The sequence below is a fragment of the Schistocerca americana genome, chromosome 6 (genome assembly GCF_021461395.2).
Source record: "Schistocerca americana isolate TAMUIC-IGC-003095 chromosome 6, iqSchAmer2.1, whole genome shotgun sequence".
Classification (NCBI taxonomy): domain Eukaryota; kingdom Metazoa; phylum Arthropoda; class Insecta; order Orthoptera; family Acrididae; genus Schistocerca; species Schistocerca americana.
In genome coordinates this window covers 569,910,254-569,934,301 of record NC_060124.1, presented here as the reverse complement: position 1 = coordinate 569,934,301, position 24,048 = coordinate 569,910,254, and the positions used below count along the sequence as shown (strand labels likewise).

Sequence of the window (24,048 nt, the reverse complement as noted above, 5' to 3'; positions counted from 1 at the left end):
TGTGTGCTGTCCTTAGGTTACTTAATTTTAAGTAGTTCTATGTTCTAGGGGACTGATGACCTCGGAAGTTAAGTCCCATAGTGCTCAGAGCCACACTGAGGTGGTTGCTTACAGCAAGTGTTAACAGCAAATGTCCGTCCTACCTGAGATGGGTCTCAGTCTGAGCAGTACTCAGATGTCGATCGAACGAGAGTTTTGTGAATTATACTTCTTCCTCTCGTTTAGTGCATTTATTGAGGATTCTTGAAGTGAATTTCAGTCCGGTATTTGCCTATTCTGTGATCATGCTCGTGTGCTCATTCTTCCTTAATTATCTCTCAGTCCGCAGCTCGTGGTCGTGCGGTAGTGTTCTCGCTTCCCACACCCGGGTTCCCGGGATCGATTCCCGGCGGGGTCAGGGATTTTCTCTGCCTCGTGATGACTGGGTGTTGTGTGTTGTCCTTAGGTTAGTTAGGTTTAAGTAGTTCGAAGTTCTAGGGGACTGATGACCATAGATGTTAAGTCCCATAGTGCTCAGAGCCAATTATCTCTCAGATATTCCATGGATGTGACTGTTTATAGCGACTGTTCGACACGCGTGCAATAAAACAACAAATGATCTTTTCACTGATACATGCACAATACGTCATGCTGGTTTTTGTTGATGTTGCCTACCAATCACGACATCAAGCGCGATCCCTTACATTCTTCTTGTACACAAATACAATTTTCTTGTGACTTCAAACTCTGAGCAAGTTAATGCAATTCAGTGAGGCTTATTAATGACAATGGGGCAAAGTGTTCTAACAATAAAGTAAACTGGTAGTATGCGTTGAGGTATACAGGGTGAGTCACGTAAGACCTAACACTTCGTTTATTTCGTATACTTCTTTTATATGGTGAATGTAAAAGAATTGCGGCCGGCCGGGGTGATGCTTGGTTGGTTGGTTGGTTTGGGGAAGGAGACCAGACAGCGTGGTCATCGGTCTCATCGGATTAGGGAAGGATCGGGAAGGAAGTCGGCCGTGCCCTTTCAGAGGAACCATCCCGGCATTTGCCTGGAGTGATTTAGGGAAATCACGGAAAACCTAAATCAGGATGGGCGGACGCGGGATTGAACCGTCGTCCTCCCGAATGCGAGTCCAGTGTCTAACCACTGCGCCACCCCGCTCGGTCCGGCCGGGGTGACCGAGCGCTTCTAATCACTACAGTCTGGAACCGCGCGACCGCAACGGTCACAGGTTCGAATCCTGCCTCTGGCATCGCTGTGTGTAGTGTCCGTATGTCAGTTAGGTTTAAGTAGTTCTACGTTCTAGGGGACTGGTGACCTTAGAAGTTAAGTCCCATTGTGCTCAGTGCCATTTGAACAGTTTTTTAAAAGAAATGCCGACCGGAGTCGCCGTGCGGTTCTAGTCGCTACAGTCTGGAACCGCGTGACCGTTACGGTCGCAGGTTCGAATCCTGCCTCGGGCATGGATGTTTGTGATGTCCTTATGTTAGTTAGGTTTAAGTAGTTCTAAGTTCTATTGGACTGATGACCTCAGAAGTTAATGCCCTTAGTGCTCAGAGCCATTTAAAAGAAATGCTGTATAAACAGTAGAGCGGTTTAGAGCTATCCATCCGGATCGCCAACGTCCGACGCGCCATGTAGTTGCACCACTTAGTAAAACGCTTGTGACGATGCGCTGCTTGTTCGTCAAAAAGGGGACAAGAAAGAAGACAGAAACTGACAGACAACACGAAGAAGCTGTCCTGGCTACGACGGTAATGAATCCGCACAATGCTATGGGGAATATTGCAAATGAATGTGGAATCAGCCAGACGAGTGTCATTCGCATCTGCAGCGACAGAATTTCCATCCCTCTCACGTGGTATTACATCAGGCTCTCTACGACCGTGATTTAGAGCGTCGTACACATTTTTGTCGGTTTGTCCTACAGCAACAGAGAGACGATCCTACGTTCGTCCAGTGTGTGCTCTTTACCGCTGAAGCTCTGTTTACTACACCCGCCAGTGTAAATTTGCGTAGCATGCACTATTGGATAGCCGAAAATCCACACTGACTTCGTCAGGTGCTAAATCAACGGCCGTGGAGCGTAAACGGATGCTGCGGCATCATAGGAAATTTCATTGGGGAACCTAATTTCATCTGAGGCGTTCTACACTGAAGCGCCAAAGAAACTGGTATAGGCATGCGTATTCAAATACAGATATGTAAACACGCAGAATAAAGCGCTGCGGTCTGTAACTCCTATATAAGTCAAGTGTCTGACGGAGTTGTTAGATCAGTTACCGCAGGCAGGTTATCAAGATTTAAGTGAGTTTAAAAGTGGTATTATAGTCGATGCTCGAGGAATGGGACACGGCATTTCCGAGGTAGCGATCAAGTGGGGATTTTCTCGTACGACCATTTCATGATTGTACCGTGAATGTCAGGAATCCGGCAAACCTTGAATTTCCGATACCACCGAGGCTGGAAAAAGATCCTCCAAGAACGGGACCAAGGACGACGGAAGGGAATCGTTCAGCTAGACAGAAGTGCAGCCCTTTCGCAAACTGCTGCAGATTTCAGTGCTGGGCCATCAACAAGTGTCAGCGTGCGAATCATTCATCAAAAAATCATCGACATGGGCTTTTTGAGCCGAAGGCCCACTCGTGTACCCTTGACGACTGCACGACACAAAGCTTTACGCCTCACCTGGGCCCCTAAACGTCGACATTGGACTGTTGTTGACTGGAAGCATATTGCCTAGTTGCACGGGGCTCGTTTAAAACTGTATCGAGCGGATGGACGTGTACGGGTATGGAGACAACTTCATGAATCCATGGACTCTGCATGTCAGCAGGGGACTGCTCAAGCTGGCGGAGGCTCTGTAATGATGTGGGGCGTTGTTGGGAAATGGGACCCCTGATACGTCTAGATACGCCTCTGACAGGTGACACGCACAGAAGCATCCTGTCTGATCACCTGCATCCTTTCATGTCCATTGTGCATTCCGATGGACTTGTGCAATCACAGCAAGACAATGCGACACCCCACTCGTCCAGAATTGCTACAGAGTGGCAAGAGGACTATTTTTATGAGTTTAAACACTTCCGCTGGGCACCAAATTCCCCAGACATCAACAATATTGAGCGTATCTGGGATGCCTTGCCACGTGCTGTTCAGAAGAGATCTCCACCTCCCGGTACGCTTACGGATTTATGGACAGCCCTGCAGGATTCATGGTGCTAATTCTCTCCAGCTCTACTTCAAACATTAGTCAAGTCCATGCCTCGTCGTGTTGTATCACTTCTGCGCGTCCGCGGGGGCTCTACACGATATTAGACAGTTGTACCAGTTTCTTTCGCTCTTCAGTGTATATGGACATTCGTACGTACATTTGCTGACGAATATTCTACTGGTTGTTCTAGAACAGGTACCACGGGATATTCGACTGTGTATGAAGGCTGCAACACGGCGGTTGTCGAGGTCACTCGTCCTGTGCTGCAAGGCAAATACTGAACGTGAACTTTGCTGGACATTGGATAGTACGAAATTCTGTTGTCAAATGGGTCGGGAGGTCCCCTGATTTGGCTCTTCTAGATTTATTTATTTGGGGAGCACTGAAAATGCAGTCTACGACGAAGCTCCAACTACGCGAGACGATGTGTGTCGTCGAATGGCCGGTATATGCTCTACCGCATCATCTACTGCAACTACATCTGTTCATAGTTCTTGCGAACGGTTACCAATTCATTGTTAGTTACTAGTTTATTTTATTTACGTGTGTACGAAATTGCACTGCAGCGTCGAATATGTCGAAAGCGTGTATTGCACGTAGCTGGTCATTATGCGCTTACGTTCAGCATAAAACGACGTTTCGTTCAGAGTATTTTTTTTGCAGTGTACACGTGGTCACTAAAGTATTTTTAATAAAATGTGTAGTTCAACGAGTGTATCCCACATGATATAATTTAGAGCAGTGTAGGAAGAGATAATTGTCCGACAACATGTATTTCACCTCTGACAAGCACACAGCCACGTACGGGAAAAGAGCGGTCAAACCTCTCTTCTAACACACATTGAATACAGTAGTTGCTTTTCGCAGCGCATCAGTCCTCTTTGTTTTTGAAAAAAGAACTGTTGATTTCCCTGTTTCACCTCACGTAAACCTGGGACGATACACAAATGTTGAAACGTCCCCTTAGAAAAATTGTACATGACTGTGCTTAAACTGACACACAATATTTTTAGCGCAACGCAATCTGACTTTCAAAAATCCCTACAAAAGAATGGCCCTGACTAACATTAACCTATACGTTTCACAAATCACTTACCCCACAAAAATCTTCGTTACTCGAACTACTGCAATACAGCGAGCGCCACTACTGCCAGCTAAATATAAGATTCAAACTACTGGAGGCACTAACTACCGATAGGCAAAGTTAGCAAAAGAAAGATTTTGATAGAGAGCAAACAATGTATTTACCTTAATAGTGTTCAAAGGTCATAATATATATAGCAGTTCATGACACCCAGTCTTACAAATTTCAAAACTCCGCCATTTCTCTCTCCACATCCACCACTGCTGGCGGCTCACCTCCAACTGCGCAACGCTACGCACTGTTAACATCCAGCTGCCCAACACTACAATGACAGACAACAATGCAAACTAGCCACAAACTGCACACAGCACAGCCAGTGATTTTCATACAGAGCGCTACGTGGCGTTACCAATAAAAAAAACCTAAACAGCCTACTTACATAGCCCCCACGCTCCCCACAAAAAATTTTACAAATTGTTTTGGGCAGTGGCCAATAATGATTTGATAAAATTTTTCATAATTACAATAACAAATATATCAAATGCACACACTTATTGATACAATGTTGGTCAAAAGCTAAAATTTTCTCACAGTTCATAAAGGCAGTCCTGATCATTCATCACAGTAAAATTGCAGTGTTTTTTTTTCCTATATTGTGCATATACTATGACCAACAGAAACGTGTGCTGTGAAATGTAGCTTAATTTGATGAACTGGTGTCAATTACAATTTTATAAAACGAGAATACAATAACAAAGGTACAAAATACATCATTAAAGAACATAACAGTACAGATGACATTTGTAGTAACACAGACTTTACAAAAGAATAGAAATAAACATATACATCAGTGTTACGGGAATTATGACATAAGTAAATATATAAAATAATGAGATTAGTTTTCGAAACATTAATTTCACACATGAGCATTAAAACAGAACAGAATAAATAATGTCTAAAGATCCTTACAAAGAAAATAACATAGTATTTTAAAAATTCTACAACTTAAATCTTATTACCTAAACACATAAAGACAGGAAAAAGACAAATACACAAGGGTGCATAAACACATAGCGGAATAATACAAAAGGAAAGACAGGGTTCGTTTTCGGTGTGACATTTGGTACTGCAGTCCAATCCAAAACTTCGTTCTGTAGATCTTTCCCCTTATTTCAACATTTGTTTCCACCAAAAAAATCCTATCCAAGCATGCTTTCTGTATTCTGTTGACATCCTCTTTCAAAATTCCTTTTTGGCCAGACCATTTTCTTATAGCTTCTCAATGCATTTCTTCCAATTTATCACAACTCGTTCTCACATATAGCATACCCCATCTTAAGCTAACTTAAATCTACTGAGCTCAGATGCTGAACTAAGGGATGAGGCAATGCTGCAGCACAAAACAATTAACACAAACAGCAATGACAAAAAAATGGAAATTGGCAAAGCAAGCTACAGTAAATCTAAATTACCAAGCAAATGCAACATTACAACTAATATGAGCCAATGTGCAGCAACAAGAAAAATAAATCAGTAGTAAAACTAGCTTAACAGAGTAATACAAAGTGAAATTTAGTAGCACTATGCCTGGCAAACAGCAGCAGCAAATGCAATAACTTATATCTAAACATGACAAAGCTCAAGCAAAAAAAATATTACACTAAAGACAACAATGCAGATAAGGGAAATGTCTATTCACATCTTAATGTCTATGTAATTAAAGTGGTGCACCACAAAATGTTATTCTACAAAAAATTACCAAGTACTTCAAAAGAAAATTATATATGCAGTTACTGTTATTAGCCCCTTCTTATTGTTCTTTCCATTCCAAGAGCTCATTTTTCGAAGAATGTGGATCATAAAATAATTATTTAATAGATCTGTTGACAGAAAGTGTTCACATTAGCAAATGCATTTAAGTTTATTTTATAAAACCAATGCTGCAACACAGCTGGAAAACAGATATCAAATGAAATGGGCAATTATGCAAACCAAAGCATAAAAACATCATTCAACAGCTATGTGGCATTTCATAAGTCAGTAGAAATTCTCTCAATTATCGTAGAAAGACACTTGTCATAATCGGGTGTGCAGATGTACGAATATTTCCCATCAGTTCAGAAGCATTTCAGTAATTAGCACAAAGTACGATATGTTTCCAAGTAATGAGCATGTCGTATTTGCGATGCTTTCTACAAAGGAATGTCAAAAGCGAGGTTAATGGCCTCCTTTTTTCTCCACCTGTGCTTCTGAAAGGCAGACACTAATGGCTTTTTTCCAGGTGACTGTCGCACAGCTGGGTGCTTGTAGTGCATTACGTCAAGGTGACCTACCTTCCTTACCGAAATATTTATGACATCAGTTTCCGCTACAGTGACAGTTTGATACAAATAAAATTTCACAGGTCGAAATATTTGCGTTACAAATCTGTAGAAACAAAATCTTATAAATATAACAGTGTCCAAAAAAATTTTGCCGGCATTGTGATACATTCACGCATTTACACACATTTCATAACTCTTAAAGTACGATTCTTGTTTTCCAACATCATTTTTCTCAAATCAGAGTGCCTAAACACTACTCATTCCTTACCTTATTACCTATATACATATTCGTCGACACTTCAATATTTCATCATAATAAATACATAGCATAATCAAATTCCTCATATAGCATCAACTAATAGTATCACAATGGTTCTGAAAAATATATGAACAGTTCACAAAGTACACACAAAATACAATTTCATAAGTGTGAAGTTATCCAACTGTGTAATTACGTAAACATCTGTCATTGATGTAGTAAAATAAATGTTTGTTTCTCTGTTAAATAATCAGATGGCTGTGTAATTCTGTGTTAGAGAAATATGGTACCGATGTGTCAATTTGTATAAGCACATACCATATTAGCTAAGACTCCTTGAGCTTGCCAAACACATGGTACACAAAGTAAGTGTGTACCCCCCTGAGGATTAATGTAATTATACCCTCAGGTTTTACAGATTACATCAATGGAATCAAATGTATCAGGAAAAACCTTTGTATCACTGTAATACAAAAATCATTAAAAAAAATGTTTTAAGTACAAAAGTAATCACTCAAATACGTGTCTTTTAGCGCTAAATGTGCGTCTTGCTGGAAGATAATTATGTGGAAGTGTCGTTGTTATCGTCCTCCGAAATCTGTTTCTGCAGAAGTCAATGTACTTACCCCATCATAAGCAAAAGTGAAATGCTATGCGCATAGATATTGTAGTTATTATGTACATTACTGTGATCAAAAAACTACTACACTGTAAAGTATTGTTGTGCTACAAAAAAAGCTGTCTCATTGTAGCTATACAATGTGATCTAAAGCAGATACAGCACAAAAGCAACAATGTAAATTGTGTCACACATTAGTACCGTCGTGATATAATCGTGTAGCTGTCAATGAAACCAAATACCAAGTCACCTTTAATCTCACAAAAACTAATTCAAATAAGGAATGTCTTTTCAAGTAAACCAAAATGTTGCATTAAAATCTCATTAGCAGTATATGTTCTAAGTATGTAAGCCTTATAGTCGTTACATAATCGTGCAACTAACAAGCAAGAATGTACACACGTAGTAACACTGTGTCCTCTGTTCACTATCACAATGCAGTGGTAATTACTGTCTAAATATGTTCCCTAGGTTCTAGCCTGGATAGTTAACTTCAATACATTGTTGCATGATAACAGTTTCAAAGTGTGACAACACATACTAGTAACGTGAAGTGAAAAGTTTTATGGCAAAGACAAAGTTAAAAAGCAGATTATCTTTCAATAAACGGTTTTAAATGTGAAATGTGGTGCAATTTTTTACCCTTTCTTGTGCGTATAGTTTCATCTTCAACGCAATTATCATGTTGTATATCTCAGTAAGGAATACTGGAATTTTTCTCAAGGTTAGCATCTATGTTATTTTTCCCTGAGCCAGCCGGCGCACGTGGCTGCCTGTGGTGCGAGTCATTGTCTGTTTCTTTGTTGGCGCGCATCGTTATTGTGATTTGGAGATCTAACATCTACAAATTCACCTTGTCGAGAGGGCCTGCCCTGTTTGAATCCCGCCAGTTCTGATGCAATTCAGGTCTGTCGTTACGATCATATCGTTTGTCGTCATGTCGGTAGATTCCATAGTTTCTTTCTTGTTGGTCACGTGGTGGAGAATTTCTCCCTGAATCGTAACTGCGCGCTGGACCGTTGCATCTAAAGTTATTCTGTCTCCCTTGATAATAATTATTTTGGTTCCCATATTGCCTGTTTCTCTGACTGTCTCTGTGATAGTCACTACCATGGAGAGGTGATCTTTCCCTGTAATTATTACTACACTGCCAACGGTTGTCATACGGGTGGTGTCTGTTTTGGTCACGATTTGTGTTGTGAGAATAGCCTAGTCGTGTCCAGTTATTATTTCTTTCATCGCGGAATTGCGACAGATGTGACCTGTAATTGTTGTGTTCCTGTTTTCGCATCCGGCGACTGTCTGTGTCAATTTCTAATTCTTGTAAGAGTCCCTGAAAAGCTTCAATGACGTCTTTGCAACGTCCTGCCAAAATAATACGTCGTAAATGTTCAGGTAATTTGATTAAGCAAATGCGGATGAGTTCTGAGGGGCTGTATGGGTTTGACAGGTACTGATTCTTTTGCAACATGTCTTCAAAATATTTCACAAGACTATAAAATTCAGATTGTTCGAAATGTTTCATCATTATGATGCTATGTTTTACTCGGTCTTGTGTAGCTTGAGACCAATATGCTGAGAGGAAGGCACGATAAAATCTCCTTCACTGTGGCAGTCGTGAATGACCGATCGCATTCTTACAGCTGCTTCATTCTCTAAATAGCCACACATAAATTCTAATCTGTGCTCTGATGAGCAGTTGGGAGGAAAACAATGAGAGAATTGATGAAGCCACGCTTGTGGATGAATGTCGTTGCCAGAATTCTTAAATGTTTTGAATTTACGTGTAGTAATGAACAGCTTATAGTCAAAATCATCATGTCGGAGAGTCGCATGTCGGTCATTGTTACGCCGTATCGGCAGTTCCATTTCAAAATCCGGTGTATCTTGCAAATTTCTTTCATAATTTCCGAAATGCACTGTGTTATTATTTTGTTGCTGTTCCGTACTTCTATGTCCCTCTTCCCGTATTGGAGGCGAGTGTCCTCTGAAATATATAATTCTTGTATTAACTGTGTCAGCTGATCTTGTACTTCCCGGATTTCTCTTTGGTGTTGCGTATTAATTTGATTCTGATTTTGTTTGAATTTCCTAATTTGTTCGCACTCTTCTGTGTCTTTAAAGACTACCGGTTTTGTGTCATTCAGATTATCATTTACCTTCGTAGATAAGTTAGTGAACTGATCCGAAAGTTCGGCTACTTTCTCCGATAGTGTACTTATTTCTTCAGTGTTTTTCTGAACCAAATTTCAGAGTGTCCATTTGTGTGGAAATCGTATCTACTGTGTCCTTTAAGTTTTCCTGAGTTTTTGCAAGTTGCATAACCGAATCAGTAGATGCAACTGAGTCAATTTTAGCTTGCAAGGTCTCATGATTTTCATGAACAGTAGTTTGCAGTTCTTTTGTGGCTAATTTGTGATTCTGTAATGCATTTTCATGCTGCAAAAAAATAGGTAGGAAATGCTCACAAATTTGTGTTTTTACGTCATTGCAGACTTTTTGACATTTCGAGTCGATTTAATATAACTCAATAGTTAAAGCTTCACGTGTTTGTTGAAGCGTATGTTCCACAGAGTCTAACTTTTGAAGCTTTTGTTCCATTGTGTGTAACTTTTGAAACTTTCCGAAATGACTGGACACAATCTTGCAAATTCTGTAGATTCAGGTTTTGCGTCCTCACCGTTTTCTCAAATAAGTCAAGACACATTTTCTGCTTGTCAAAATGTGTTGCCGGTGCAAATGCACTGCCGTAAAGCATAGAGGAACAGATTCCAGACACTAATACACTCCTGGAAATTGAAATAAGAATACCGTGAATTCATTGTCCCAGGAAGGGGAAACTTTATTGACACATTCCTGGGGTCAGATACATCACATGATCACACTGACAGAACCACAGGCACATAGACACAGACAACAGAGCATGCACAATGTCGGCACTAGTACAGTGAATATCCACCTTTCGCAGCAATGCAGGCTGCTATTCTCCCATGGAGACGATCGTAGAGATGCTGGATGTAGTCCTGTGGAACGGCTTGCCGTGCCATTTCCACCTGGCGCCTCAGTTGGACCAGCGTTCGTGCTGGACATGCAGACCGCGTGAGACGACGCTTCATCCAGTCCCAAACATGCTCAATGGGGGACAGATCCGGAGATCTTGCTGGCCAGGGTAGTTGACTTACACCTTCTAGAGCACGTTGGGTGGCACGGGATACATGCGGACGTGCATTGTCCTGTTGGAACAGCAAGTTCCCTTGCCGGTCTAGGAATGGTAGAACGATGGGTTCGATGACGGTTTGGATGTACCGTGCACTATTCAGTGTCCCCTCGACGATCACCAGTGGTGTACGGCCAGTGTAGGAGATCGCTCCCCACACCATGATGCCGGGTGTTGGCCCTGTGTGCCTCGGTCGTATGCAGTCCTGATTGTGGCGCTCACCTGCACGGCGCCAAACACGCATACGACCATCATTGGCACCAAGGCAGAAGCGACTCTCATCGCTGAAGACGACACGTCTCCATTCGTCCCTCCATTCACGCCTGTCGCGACACCACTGGAGGCGGGCTGCACGATGTTGGGGCGTGAGCGGAAGACGGCCTAACGGTGTGCGGGACCGTAGCCCAGCTTCATGGAGACGGTTGCGAATGGTCCTCGCCGATACCCCAGGAGCAACAGTGTCCCTAATTTGCTGGGAAGTGGCGGTGCGGTCCCCTACGGCACTGCGTAGGATCCTACGGTCTTGGCGTGCATCCGTGCGTCGCTGCGGTCCGGTCCCAGGTCGACGGGCACGTGCATCTTCCGCCGACCACTGGCGATAACATCGATGTACTGTGGAGACCTCACGCCCCACGTGTTGAGCAATTCGGCGGTACGTCCACCCGGCCTCCCGCATGCCCACTATACGCCCTCGCTCAAAGTCCGTCAACTGCACATACGGTTCACGTCCACGCTGTCGCGGCATGCTACCAGTGTTAAAGACTGCGATGGAGCTCCGTATGCCACGGCAAACTGGCTGACACTGACGGCGGCGGTGCACAAATGCCGCGCAGCTAGCGCCATTCGACGGCCAACACCGCGGTTCCTGATGTGTCCGCTGTGCCGTGCGTGTGATCATTGCTTGTACAGCCCTCTCGCAGTGTCCGGAGCAAGTATGGTGGGTCTGACACACCGGTGTCAATGTGTTCTTTTTTCCATTTCCAGGAGTGTACATTATTATTGCAATTAATGCAACAAATGAAACAAAATCAGAGACAAACACAGCAATGTATTTACCTTAATAGTGTTCAGAGGTCATAATATATATAGCAGTTCATGACATCCAGTCTTACAAATTTCAAACTCCGCCATTTCTCTCCCCACATCCACCACTCCTGGCGGCTCACCTCCAACTGCGCAACGCTACTCGCTGTTAACATCCAGCTGCCCAACACTACCATGGCAGACAACAATGCAAACAAGCCACAGACTGCACACAGCACAGCCAGTGGTTTTCATACAGAGCGCTACGTGGCGTTACCAATTAAAATACCTAAACAGCCTACTTACGGGTTTCACCTCTGACAAGCACACAGCCACGTACGGGAAAAGAACGATCAAACCTTTCTTCTAACACACATTTAATAGAGTAGTTGCTTTTCGCAGCGCTTCAGTCCTCTTTGTTTTTGAAGAAAGAACTGTTGATTTCCTTGTTTCACCTCACATAAACCTGGGAGGATACACAAATGTGAAATAGTTTCCCTAAGCCTTTTGTGATACACTTGATTCTAGCCTATGTCGTACCTCCATATACAACATTAGCAGTAGAACCTGCATCTAGGTCGAAAGTTGGTTCAATGGGAAATAAAATTTTAGTCTCGTAGTGCAGGCCTCCCTTACGGTGCATAACTAAGCAGCGCGGTTCGAGATGCTGCTTGACTGTGTTTGCACCGCAAATGCCGTTTGCGACCACCGTGATCTCACATTCTAGAACATTTCTCTACGTTCTTACGACAAGATTCAACGTTAAGATTAACAGCGCTATTTCATTGTAATTGTCTTCTCAAGAGTTACGGAAAGCAGTTATAAAAAGTATACAGTTCCACTTAGAAGAACATATTTACATCAATATCGCAGGTGATACTAGCGCTAAAAACATTAACCACAAAAAACTATATGTATCCCTTGCCGCACTAACAATTGCGAAAACAGCGTTTCGGTATGTGCAGCCATTCACAAAATAAAAGGGGTGTTACGTTTTACGTGATTCGCCCTATATATATGAGTAGAAAGGGATGATAATGTGAAACTCAATACATTCCATAGTAACTTTGTGTCAGTATTTAAAAGTAGCTTTCCTCTAATATTGGAATCCTGCCTTGGGCATGGATGTGTGTGATGACCTTAGGTTAGTTACGTTTAATTAGTTCTAAGTTTTAGGCGACTGATGACTACAGAAGTTAAGTCACATAGTTCTCAGAGCCATTTGAACCATTTGAACCTCTAATGTTTATTAAAAAGCAAGTAAGCAGTGGATATCTAAAGGGATTAAAACTTCATGTGAGAGAAAAAGGGAAATTTAAACATAGGCCAAAAACGCTCAAGATCCGACATTAACTGCATTCTACAAAAAAGATATGTGACATTTTAAGGAAAGTCATTTAACTGTCCAAAAATAAGCAGGTCCCAACAGAAATTAATAAAACAGATAAAAGGAGTAAAACTATACTGGATACTGAGAAATGGGTGATACGGAGACCGGTCAGTGTGTAACAATTAAACTAAAAGACAATGTTCTGACTTACAATTAACAGGTTGCAAACAATGTGTAAATACAGTTCAATTGAAGAAGCTAGAGAATATATTAAAAGTGTCACTCCACAAAACATTAGGCGTCTAGAAGTATCACTAATATTCTTCACTGAGATTAACATAATTACAAAAATTCTGGCAACAAACAGAAGAATTCTAAAAAGTTAGTTTAACTTAATAAGTATTGTCTTTATTGGCAGATGTACTAAATCGCTGGTACAGGGAATTTTTCAGACTGAATAAAATAGACATTATTGTTAAACTTCTTTGAAAGAAATGTGAAAAGAAAACAGTAAATAATTATCATCAAACTCCCTTACTGATGTATTTTCCGAAATATATCAAAAACTGATGTACGAAGAGAAGTCTCACATTTAAGTGGAAACATTTAACTTAGCAAATCACAGCTTCTATTCCAGAATTATATCTCGACTAAGAATGTTATTCACACATCCAGTCGTCATATATTACAAGAACAAAGTACTAAAATATCGCAAGACGATATTTTTTTGTGATCCTTCCAAAGTGCTTAATTGTGTAGATTATAGGTATTTAACTGTGTAGATATTTAGGTTTTATGAAATTCATGGCTCTACACAAAACTGGTTTGAATCAGCTTAATAAATAGTATGCAGAAAGTTGTGTTGAATAATTCAAACAATGCTGAAAGGAGAGAAAAATTTAGAAATGAAACAAATCACAAATAAACTGCCATATGGTCCAGTTTTGGATCCGATTCTATTTCTAATATATATGAATAACATCCCACTTGACATTCAACAGGCAGAATTAGTAATGTCTCCAGACGATATTAGTATTACAATAAATCCCATTAGAAATAATGTAACAGTACAATTCGTCAATGACATTATTCAAATAATTATTAAACTATACTCAGAAAGTGGACTCTCCTTTAATTTTGAGGAAATATACTATTTTGAGTTCTACACAAGAAATAGATTCGCACCAACAATTTATGTACAATACGAACGAGAATCAGTAAACGGGGTACAGTTAGCCTAATCCTTGGGATGAAAGTTTGAACTGGAAGAAACATATTACTGACCTGCTGACGCAGATAAAATCTGTAACTTCTGCTCTTCATATACAAAACAAGCAAATCTACCTACTGAAATTTCTTCCATACTGCCACTCTTTTGTGGCGGTGTTCGTAGCGACAAGCAATTCGCTGTAGAAACGGCTTACGAAGTCACCGCCACACTTTTAATAGCGGGCCGACCGGTCCGCTGGAACAGTGAACAGAAAGATGAAAACCCAAACACTCTGATTAAATAAAAGTCGGTACTTATCTTTATTAACGAAGATACAGAAACACAGTAGTGAACTCGATGTCTACAGAAATCTGTCTAGTTCGAGTCGGAGCGGCTAGGTCAGCGTCGGCTGACGACAAACAACAACTCTGCTGGGATGAACACACAACTGACTAGCAAGTACCCAGTTCGGTGGCGAGTATACAACTGAGCGGCGAATACACAACTGTCCTAGCGCTCGCGACTCCAGCGCTTAAGAAGCCAGAAGCCAGCGGTGGCGCGCGCAGACTTGCGGCGATTTCCTGTCTCGCTGGCGCTGCTTATGCGGACGGCGTCCGGACTTTGATGCTGTCAACCTTTTGGCAGCGGGCCCGGGTGGCATTACTGGCTAGGATATAACACACTCAATAGTGTCTTACAGAATAATTGATATCAACAAAATTACGCTGTAAGAATAACAGATGGTGTTAATCTGCAGTCGTCATATAGGCACCTCTTCAAGGAGTTAGAGATTCTAATTGTACTATCGCAATACATATATTCCCTACTGAAATTCATCACAAATTATCATTAACAATATTAAATGTATAGTGACGTCCACCGTCACGCTGTTTGTATCTTATTAACAAGGTCATGCATATCGTATTAAACATGAATGTAATGTCGTCTCAATGTGTGTTATCTACGTAATGATATTCTTTCGCCCATTTTTTTCGATTACTCACAGTATCTCTGAGTCTCACTCGTAGCTTTGATTTCGTGACACGAATGTTATCAATCGAAAGCCTCATTGAGATTACAAACGAATACATTAAAAATGAATACATCATAAGGGATGTCAGTCACAGACAATTGAAACTGTCCAGTGAGATGAGTGATGGTAAGAATGTGTAAGCTTTTTAACGCGGATCCATCACACGCCCGTCGAGACTGCAGCTTGCCGGAATATGTTAACCGGTCTGTGGTTTGCTAACTTTCAAAACGAAAAACGAAAGACCGGAAGAAGCCTAGTTACAAGATTTCAGTGTAGCAATACACCGCAGCTCCCGTAGGAATCGAGACGAACACGGTGCATCAATTACAGCGCACAATGAGGCTGAATTTCTCATTTTGAGAAGAGAAGAAACAATCTGTTTTACTTGTTAAAATCATTCTAAAGCCAAGATCTCATAAATATTTGTTACTTAAGACATCCGGTTTAGACAGAGGTCGCTATCGTCTCCAGGTTGCAAAGAATCTGTTTGTTATGAAACATGTTCATTTCAAGTGGGACCTCACGCCATGTTGTTATGTGGATTAGAAACAGCACATTATAAAACAAACTTTTTATAATGTGCTGTTTTTTATCTGCGTTACAACTTGGCATGAGATGCAACTTGAACTGAGCACGTTTCGTAACAAACAGATTTTTTATCACCTGAAAATAAAGAAATATTTTTCTGATATAACCTTTAGAATATTTTTGGTACAAAGACGCATTTCAACAACGATTATCCCCGCATTCCAAACGTGAATGGAACGGGAAGAAGTACTATTAGCTGGTGTAGCAGAAAGTACTTTCTGTCATGCAGTTCACAGTGGTTTGCAGAGTATAGATGTGCATGTGGATGCACATTGTATCCGAACTTGATCTAATCATTAGCGAGTGACGTCAGCTGGATATGACATGTAAGAAGAAATTTGTGGAATCCATTCCTCGTATCGAGACGTTTATCAAGACAAGAGACAGTGTCACATGCTATCAGTGAAAAGTGTCTTATGGGTGCCTAACTTTTTAGCCCATTTGCGTATATTAGCAAATCTTTAAGCACATGTAATACGTACAGTATGTTGACGGAAGCAAAAAAGACCCCTTTATATTGTTTTTTCAGATATGACACTTCAGATTACAAAATTCTAGTGAAGTAATCAATAAGAACGTTAATAAGACAACCGCAACTGTTATGTTACGTGCATTTCTTAAGCCACAACCGATTTCATTCCATATGAACATCCACAGGTGACCTACAGTGCAATACGATACCGATTAGGTTAAAAGCTACTAAAACATGCAGATAGTATATGACATATAACTGCCACAGCGAATATTGAGCGCCAGGGCTCGTAGGTAATACCAAGTGGCAGAAGTGCGCCGGTGGCATGATTTAAAATGCTTAATTGCCTGATAAAATGTTAAAGGTACATTTTGGAGTACTCTGAATATAATGATTGACTGCGTTAATAATGATAGTTCCCAGAGTGTGTCTGCACCAGTCCTCTTGCAGGATACTCGCTAAAGCCCCTTTGTGCACAGGAACCTAAATAGAGACTTACCATCAATGAAACCCATTCAATGAATCCACTGATTACCACCAACCAGCGAAGATATAGAGGAGATTATCAGGATCTTCGAGAACAACAAGGCCTCAGACGAAGAAGGAATAATAGCAGAGACGTGGAAATGTGTAGATGAACAATCTGTACCGAGTCGCTGATGTAATACTGTGACAGGGGGCTGGCCTCGGCCTAATGAGTTCGGAGCAACTTTTTTGATACCGTTTTGATAGGTTCAGTAGTGAGGGATCTACGTTGTCAAGCAATGTTGGGCCCAAGATACCTTACCAGGAAGAGGGACCTCACATGTGACCCATCCTCTCCAAAACAAGGATAAGTAGACCGATATGAACAACTACAGAAACTTATCTCTGACATCCGTCATCTGCAAGATTTTCTCTAAAGCCTTGCTACCTAGAGTAACCAACCAACTTGACTCCCAAGTAGGTGAAAAACAGGCTGAATTTCGAGCTAATAGATCCCAATGATGTACCTGTGGTCTAGGGGTAGCGTCTTTGATTCATAATCAAAACGATTTCGGTCCCGGGCTCGATCCCAGCCACTGCGTAAATTTTGATAAGTAATCAGCATCGGCGGCCGAAGACTTCCGGCAGAAGAAGTCAGCCTCATTCTGCCAACAGCCTTTTCAAAGAGGGCGGAGGAGCGGATAGAGGTTCAGGGCACTCTCTTGTCCTAGGGGTGGGAAATTGCCCCTAAAGGCGGAAGAATCAGCAATGATTAACGACATGAGGATGCAGAAGGCAATGGCAACCACGTAACATGTATCCACAGGACATGTGGCCTGTAATTGAAGAAGTGTCATGATGATCTCTCCATTGGCAAAAGATTCCGGAATAGTCCCCCACTCGGATCTCCGGGAGGGGACAGCCTAGGGGGAGGTTATTATGAGAAAAAGGTTGAATAATCAACGAAAGGATAATGTACTACGAGTCGGGGCGTGGAATGTCAGAAGCTTGAACGTGGTAGGGAAACTAGAAAATCTGAAAAGGGAAATGCAAAGGCTCAATCTAGATATATTAGGGGTCAGTGAAGTGAAGTGGAAGGAAGACAAGGATTTCTGGGCAGATGAGTATCGGGTACAATCAACAGCAGCAGAAAATGGTATAACAGGTGTAGGATTCGTTATGAATAAGAAGGTAGGGCAGAGGGTGTGTTACTGTGAACAGTTCAGTGACCGGGTTGTTCTAATCAGAATCGACAGCAGACCAACACCGACAACGATAGTTCAGGTGTACATGCCGACGTCGCAAGCTGAAGAAGAACAGATAGGGAAAGTGTATGAGGATATTGAAAGGGTAATGCAGTATGTAAAGGGGGACGAAAATCTAATAGTCATGGGTGACTGGAATGCAGTTGTAGGGGAAGGAGTAGAAGAAAAGGTTACAAGAGAATATGGGCATGGGACAAGGAATGAAAGAGGAGAAAGACTAATTGAGTTCTGTAACACGTTTCAGCTAGTAATAGCGAATACCCTGTTCAAGAATCACAAGAGGAGGAGGTATACTTGGAAAAGGCAGGGAGATACGGGAAGATTTCAATTAGATTACATCATGGTCAGACAGAGATTCCGAAATCAGATACTGGACTGTAAGGCGTACCCAGGAGCAGATATAGACTCAGATCACAATATAGTAGTGATGAAGAGTAGGCTGAAGTTCAAGACATTAGTGAGGAAGAATCAATACGCAAAGAAGTGGGATACGGATGTTCTAAGAAATGACGAGATACGTTTGAAGTTCTCTAACGCTATAGATACAGCAATAAGGAATAGCGCAGTAGGCAGTACAGTTGAAGAGGAATGGACATCTCTAAAAAGGGCCATCACACAAGTTGGGAAGGAAAACGTAGGTACAAAGATGGCAGCTGCGAAGAAACCTTGGGTACCAGAAGAAATACTTCAGTTGATTGATGAAAGGAGGAAGTACAAACATGTTCCGGGAAAATCAGGAATACAGAAATATAAGTCGCTGAGGAATGAAATAAATAGGAAGTACAAGGAAGCTAAGACGAAATGGCTGCAGGAAAAATGTGAAGAGATCGAAAAAGATATGATTGTCGGAAGGACAGACTCAGCATACAGGAAAGTCAAAACAACCCTTGGTGGTAACATTAAGTGTGCAACGGGAATTCCCCCGTTAAATGCAGAGGAGAGAGCAGATAGGTGGAAAGAATACATTGAAAGCCTCTATGAGGGTGAAGATTTGTCTGATGTGATAGAAGAAGAAACAGGAGTCGATTTAGAAGAGATAGGGGATCCAGTATTAGAATCGGAATTTAAAAGAGCTTTGGAGGACTTACGGTCAAATAAGGCAGAAGGGATAGATAACATTCCGTCAGAATTTCTAAAATCATTGGGGAAAGTGGCAACAAAACGACTATTCACGTTGGTGTGTAGAATATACATGAGTCTGGCGACATACCATCTGACTTTCGGAAAAGCATCATCCACACAATTCCGAAGACGGCAAGACCTGACAAGTGCGAGAATTATCGCACAATCATCTTAACAGCTCATGCATCGAAGCTGCTTACAAGAATAATATACAGTAGAATGGAAAAAAAAATTGAGAATGCGCTAGGTGACTATCAGTTTGGCTTTAGGAAAAGTAAAGGGACGAGAGAGGCAATTCTGACGCTACGGCTAATAATGGAAGCAAGGCTAAAGATAAATCAAGACACTTTCAAAGGATTTGTCGACCTGGAAAAAGCGCTCGACAATATAAAATGGTGCAAGCTGTTCGAGATTCTGAAAAAAGTAGGGGTAAGCTAAAGGGAGAGACGGGTCATATACAATATGTACAACGACCAAGAAGGAATAGTAAGAGTTGACGATCAATAACGAAGTGCTTGTATTAAGAAGGGTGTAAGAGAAGGCTGTAGCCTTTCGCCCCTACTCTTCAATCTGTACATCGAGGAAGCAATGATGGAAATAAAAGAAAGGTTCAGGAGTGGAATTAAAATACAAGGTGAAAGGATATCGATGATACGATTCGCTGATGACATTGCTATTCTGAGTGAAAGTGAAGAAGAAATAAATGACCTGCTGAACGGAATGAACAGGCTAATGAGTACACAGGATGGTTTGAGAGTAAATAGGAGAAAGACGAAGGTAATGAGAAGTAGTAGAAATGAGAACAGCGAGAAACTTAACATCAGGATTGACGGTCACGAAGTCAATGAAGTTAAGCAATTCTGCAACCTTGGCAGTAAAATAACCAATGACGGACGGAGCAAGGAGGACATCAAAAGCAGACTCGCTATGGCAAAAAAGGCATTTCTGGCCAAGAGAAGTCTACTAATATCAAATACCGGCCTTAATTTGAGGAAGAAATTTCTGAGGATGTACGTCTGGAGTACAGCATTGTATGGTAGTGAAACACGGACTGTGGGAAAACCGGAACAGAAGAGAATCGAAGCATTTGAGATGTGGTGCTATAGACGAACGTTGAAAATTAGGTGGACTGATAAGGTAAGGAATGAGGAGGTTCTATGCAGAATCGGAGAGGAAAGGAATATGTGGAAAACACTGATAAGGAGGACAGGATGATAGGACATCTGCTAAGACATGAGGGAATGACTTCTATGGTACTAGAGGGAGCTGTAGAAGGCAAAAACTCTAGAGGAAGACAGAGATTGGAATACGTCAAGCAAATAATTGAGGACGTAGGTTGCAAGTGCTACTTGCCTGTCATGCTAGCTCTTTAGTTGCATAGTGGAGATTATCAATGAATGGACTTGCACTACCAGTGGGAATTTTAATGGGGGTTTGGATGCAAGAAAGGTAACCTTGATGTACAATGTTTAGCCTTTGAAGATGATCTTGTCTTATTAATCAACATAACAGAGGAGGCTACAACTGCAAAACATTTGCATCATAGTACGTAAGATCAGGTTGAGGTTGGTTCAAATGGCTCTGAGCACTATGGAACTTGACATCTGAGGTCATCAGTCCCCTAGAACTTAGAACTAATTAAACCTAATTAACCTAAGGACATCACACACATCCATGCCCGAGGCAGGATTCGAAACTGCGACCCTAGCGGTCGCGCGGTTCCAGACTGAAGCGCATAGAACCGCTCGTCTCAGGTTGAGGGTCAATATAAGAAATACCTGAGTACATTACTAACATTAAGGACGCCACATCTGTATTCAATTAGAAGGCATCACCATTCGTAAAGTCCCTACAGTCAAGTATTTAGGAGGGTGGACTTCAGTAGTTTAGAATGATAACTTGGTAATAGATACTACATGCGCCAAGTTGGAGTGCATCTAGGAATAGTGCCAGCATATTTACATCTCCACGTCTCTTCCCAAGAAACTAACACTCAAACATTACTACTCGGTAGTAAGGAGCTCCGCATTATACGCCTCCGAATGCTTCTTAATGAAAAGGAAGTTCAAGAAGTTAAGGGAACGAGAATGCTAAGGAGTATATCAGTAATAATAAGGGAAGGGGATGTCACCTACAAGATCAGACACAACAGTGAGCTGTACCATTTCGAAGAAGACCGATAGGCTCATGAACAGCGTCTTCACCACACAACAGGTAGAGGAAAAGCCTCCAAGAACAAATGGATCACCACAGTGCAACGAAACCTGGAGAAACTAGAAATTCCAGTTCAAACCAAACAAGGCCTGTCCAAAATCCGACAGCTCACTCGACAAGGGCGATTCACAGCGTCTGTTATCAGGAAAAAGGGCAACAGAACTAGCAATCCAAAGCAGACAGAGGAGAGGAAAATCATCCACAGCCATAAAATGAAAGCTTTGTGGCCTAAGAAGAAACAGAAGACCCATATAATGAATCAAAACGATCACCATTGTCGTAAGTAGGTCCAATCGAAAAGAAGATGAAGAAGAAGAGTAAGAAGACGAAGAATAGTTTTGAGTAGCTTAACGGCCGAGAGCAAGTCTTTCAATTGGATGACACTTCTGAGCATTTTGTGTCCGTAACTTAACCTACCTATCCAAGCGGGAAACTGGGACCTACAGCTTTACATGTAGTACGAAGACCAAGTCCTACCTGACCACTTCTCACATCGTTGATAGCCAAACACTAGGTTAAAGCCATGCTGAAAATTTTTCATTACCATTCGTCTCTTCCCAGCTTTCAGGAACGTGCTATATTATACGACCACCTCGTGCGACGTGCGGATATGGTACGTAACGACGTACAGTAATACATTGGGCGCTCCAAGACGCGGCCGGAAAAATTTCCTGGAAGAAGGGGGCCATTAACGACTGAAGAGAATCGTTGAATTTTCCGCAAACCGTTGTAGAGTTCAATGCTAGGCCAGCAACAAGTGTCAGCGTGCGAAACGTTCAAGTAACCATCATCGATATGGGCTTCCGAAGCCGAAGGCCCACTCATTTACGCTTGATGACTGCAAGACGCAAAACCTTACGCCACGCCTGGGCCCATCAACACGGACATTGGACTGTTGATAACTGGTAACATGTCGCTTGGTGGGACGAGTTTCGTTTCAAATTTTATCGAGAGGATGGACGTGTACGGGTATGGAGACCATGGACTCTGCGTGTCTGCAGGAGACTGTTGAAACTGGTGGAGGCCCTGTAATGGTGTGGGGCGTGTTCAGCTGGAGTGATATGAGGCCCCTGATGTGTCTAGGTACTACTCTGACAAGTGGCACGTAGGTAAGCTTCCTGTCTCATCACCCCCATCCATTCATGTCCATGTGATTTGCCACGCGGGGTAGCCGTGCGGCCATAGGCGCCTTGTCACGGTTCGCGCGGCTCCCTCCGTCGGAGGTTAGAGTCCTTCCTCGGGCATGGGTGTGTGTGTTGTTCTTAGCGCAAGTTTGTTTAAGTTAGATTAAGTAGAGCGCAAACGTAGGGACCGACGACCTCAGCAGTTTGGTGTCATGTCCTTGCTACAAATTTCCAATTTCCATTGTGCATTCCGAAGATCTTGGGCAATTCCAGCAGGACAATGCGACATCCCTCACGTCAAGACTTGCTACAGAATGGCTCCAGGAACACTCATCTGAGCTTAAACACTTCCGCTGGCCACCGAAATTCCCACACGTGAACATATTGAGCATATCTGGAATGCCTTGCAACGTGCTGTTCAGAAGAGATCACCACACCCTCGTACTCTTACGGATTTATGGTCATCCCTGAAGGATCTGTGGAGTCAGTTCTCTCCAGCACTGCTTCAGACATCAGTCGAGTCCATGACAAGTCGTGTTGCGACACTTCTGCGTGCTCGCGCAGGCCCTGCACGATTTAGGCAGGTGTACCAGTTTCTTTGGCTCCTCAGTGTACATCGACTGTGTTATATCGGCAGTAGGACATCGCAACTGTTACAAGCAAACGCGGTGATCCTAAACGTGAGAGTCTAAACTAATAAATACAAATTCTGCCATAAAATGAAATTTGAAATTACATATTTCTCTAGTTACGCCATGAATGCGTGAATGAAATAGTTTAGATAATCGAACTACGGACTTGACAATCAGCCAAAACAGTTACCATTCAGTTATTCAAACAGTTTACAAAAACTACGTACAGACAAAGCAGATCTGAGCAGTTATTTACCATCTAAGACAAACAAAAGACCCAGTGCTTATAAAAGGTCGTATCGTCATCACACGCCAAAGATATCGCATTTACTCATTTATCATGTATAGATGGACCGAAAATTTTGCATCACGACAGAATTGTGGGTGGCCCAGAAGTCAGTAATCTATGGACACGTGGGGCTTGCATGTCCCGAGTCGAGCGCTCTCCATGCCAAAATTATGAAACTTATACTTCAAAATAGAACTGTATTTCACAACGGTTGTCTTAACTTGAAAAGTCCCCTTAGAAAAATTATACAAGACTGTGCTTAAACTGACACACAATATTTTTAGCGCAACGCAATCTGACTTTCAAAAATCCCTACAAAAGAATGGCCCTGACTAACATTAACCTATACCTTTCACAAATCACTTACCTCACCAAAAATCTTCGTTACTCGAACTACTGCAATACAGCGAGCGCCACTACTGCCAGCTAAATAAAAGATTCAAACTACAGAAGGCACTGACTACTGATAGGCATAGTTAGCAAATGAAAGATTTTAATAGAGAACAAACAATATATTTAACTTAATAGTCATAATATATATAGCAGTTCATGACATCCAGTCTTACAAATTTCAA

General features: G+C 41.9%; 1 protein-coding gene across 1 annotated transcript in view; it reads left to right on the top strand.

Annotated features, from left to right (window-relative positions):
- Positions 1–24,048, top strand: part of LOC124619718 — a 1,383,482-nt gene that overhangs the window by 1,176,046 nt on the left and 183,388 nt on the right. The gene's annotated exons all lie outside the window — the stretch shown is intronic.